The sequence below is a fragment of the Apodemus sylvaticus genome, chromosome X (genome assembly GCF_947179515.1).
Source record: "Apodemus sylvaticus chromosome X, mApoSyl1.1, whole genome shotgun sequence".
In the NCBI taxonomy this organism is placed as follows: domain Eukaryota; kingdom Metazoa; phylum Chordata; class Mammalia; order Rodentia; family Muridae; genus Apodemus; species Apodemus sylvaticus.
In genome coordinates this window covers 24780147-24783286 of record NC_067495.1, presented here as the reverse complement: position 1 = coordinate 24783286, position 3140 = coordinate 24780147, and positions in this window count along the sequence as shown.

Here is a 3140-nt window from a genome sequence, read left to right as displayed (position 1 = left end):
GGGGACACTTGAGTTTTATACCCTCCTTATTTCCACTTGCATATGTTACTAAGTCTATGGGGTTTGGTTGGAGACAAGTAGATATTCCTGATACTATCCTGCAGATAATATTCTAAACTGCTGCCTATCTAATTACCCAATGATATCACTGGCTCATATTAAAACAATGCATTCATTGTGTTTTATCTAAGCAATGTGGAAGTCTGGTGGTTTACACAGAAATACCCAAGTTTCCATATTTAGGTCATGGATTTTTACAGCTTTCTTACAGAGAAGTAAACCTGTTTCCAAATGGTGCCAAGACTTGTATTTAAGTAGGATTTTTGTATCCCCGTAGTCATTAGTCATTTACTAACCATCTAAACAGTACTTCCCAGCTGGGAAAACAGCAACCCTCACTGAGTTGACTTTGAGGAAAATGCAGCTTTTTACATTATTTCTGTATCAGAATACTTCCTCCTCGGCCCCTCCTTTTCAGAGAATTCTCTACAGTCATGATTTGTAGAAGATTACAAGATCCAGTCTTATCCGCTGTACCACTCTTTGTGAATCTTTTCATTATTTTTATTTGTTTTTGAAACAGGGTCTCCTGTATCCCAGGCTGGCCTCAGACTCACTACATAGAATGCATTTTTAAGTGATTTGGTTCATGAGTTGGAATCCCAAGGTTTCAATCTTACTAAGCAAGCACTGTATCAACTGGGATGCATCCCTAGCCCTCTCTTCATTTTGAAAAAGAAAATTCTAAAGGAAGCTAAAATGAAATGGTAGAGGTAACTGTTTTCTTCTGACCCAGGCTTTCCCTTAAATGTGGCCAAGACAGAGGGAACCATCTTTTTCCTGGTTGCTGGCTTGCAGGAGGAATTCTCTTTCATGTGTGATAACTAACTGCTCATGCTCATTGTGGGACTAACCCAGGCATGGGATACCCTTTAATTCTCTCTTGCAAGGAAGAAAATGAGAATGAATTGGATGAAATGTGGGAGGAGCAATGGGGGGAGAAGGGAGAGAATCCTCTCCCTAAAAATACTGGAACAGGTAACATAGGTCTCTTAAAATACTATCCTTCACTGAAATGCCTAATCTTTTCATCCCCTTGTTTATGTGGTGGTTTTGGTTAATTTTTTAAATGATGTTGGTGTTTTCTTGGTGCTGAGAATTAAATCCAGTGCCTGTGTTTACTAGGCAAATGCATTATACTGAACTGAACTATCAACCTCTAACGAAGTCCAATGGGAAATAGAGAAAGTGCTGGCTTTGTAAAAACTAAGACTCCCAAACTGGGTGGATTTTTAAACTGTCTTTTTCTCAGTGACTCATAAAGACCCATAGGGCATTGTAAACCACTTCCTATCATGGAGGGTGTTCACACTTTCTCTAGCAAGAGAACCACTGGGCCATTCTTCATCAGTGATGGGAGAGGAAATTGCTTAACATGAAGCACTCCAGACTCTTCTTTCCTCTCACATTTTGGAATTCTGAGTGTTCAGACTGGCAGCATGGAATCTCCTGGCAGGAAGGTCAACATGGAGGAGGCCTCTGAGCAACCAGGAAGAATGTGGAGGAGTCTCAAAAGGCTAGGGCGCTGAGTATAAACTGAAATTCCTAGAAGAAAGCCACACCTACTTGTCTAAAGAATCTGCAAGGCCAAGGAACCGATCAGAACTTTGATTGTGAAGAACTGGAATGTTGCACGTCCAGAAGCAAATTGCTTTGGGTTAACTTTAGCTTCCCTAATAGCCAATCATTACCAACCTATATGTTTAGCCTAACATCCATTCTTGTGCCTATTAGGAAAATCATGGAATATATTAATAGACTACAAGCTTCTACCAATTCAATGATTAAGGATGACACCAGATAACATCCAAGATCTATAGCATAGATTGTTGGAGATTAGAATATAATTACATTATTTCTCCTTTCCCTCTCCTACCCCCAAATCTTCTCATATAGCCCTCCCTGCCCTTGTTCTCTTTCACATTCATGCCTTCCCTGGCCAATCTGTCCAATGTTATTTTTGTGCATTTTTTTCCACAGCTGATCATTTGGTATTAGATAACAAGTTGGTATGTTCTTCTCTGGGGAAGACTATTTCTGCTTTTAGAATTCCTTAGCTGCCTGTAGTCCTTTGTGCGGGACTGAGACCTCATGGGCTCTCTCCTGTCCACTTTGGCATGTCTGTTGGTGTCCTTGTTCAGCTCATGTTTAGGCAGCCATGCTGGTAAGACTTTATGGCTGTAGCTTCTGCTAGTACTTACAGGAGACACAATCTCACAGCAAACTCTCTCAACGTGTGCCTCTTATTATCTTTCCACCTCCTCTTTTGGAATGTTCTATGAGCTACATCTATGACACATCTATGGAGATGTATCAACTGGGACTGAGCTCTCCAACTTTGCATCTTTATTGGTTATGGTTTTCTATAGTGGTCTCCATCTGTTGAAAACAGAAGTTTCCTTGATGAGGGGTGATGACTACATTTGTCTGTGGGTATAAGGACAAATGTTTAGAATGTGGTTTAGGGTTATGATAGTTTAATGAAGTGGTGATTATTATGTTTCCTCCAAGATCCAGCACTTCATTAGGCCAGATCAGAGATTTCCTTACTTTATTGTAACCCACCAACCTGATATTCCCCCAAATGTATTTGAAAGGTGCTTTAATTTATGATTTTCTTTTGCTCTGTAACTGTAAATCAAATTCAAGAAGCTTATGTTGAAACAAAGTATTTGGGGAAAGCTTTACTCACATTCTAGAGTCACAGTCATTAATATTTGACTCTAGAATAAGGTATCGTTCCCAATCCTACTTCTGTGTCTCATGTATCCTAGGTTGACTTCAAATTTGATATGTAGTTGTGGATGACCTGGAGCTTCTGATCCTCCTGCCCCCATCTTCTGAGTTCTAGGAGTATAGGCACAGGACATCAATGATGGTTAGCTTTTATGTAACATTAGCAATCTAATTCTAAACTTCAACAATGCTAGGCAACCAAGCACTGCACCAAGGAAGTTACATACCCAGCCCCAAGAGTTCTCTTTTCCCTTTGAGGTGAGGGAGGGGTGTGTTTTCCAGTGGACAGCTGCTTGGGGCTCTGTCTACACAACAAAATAACTAGCTGAGAAGGCTATATATTC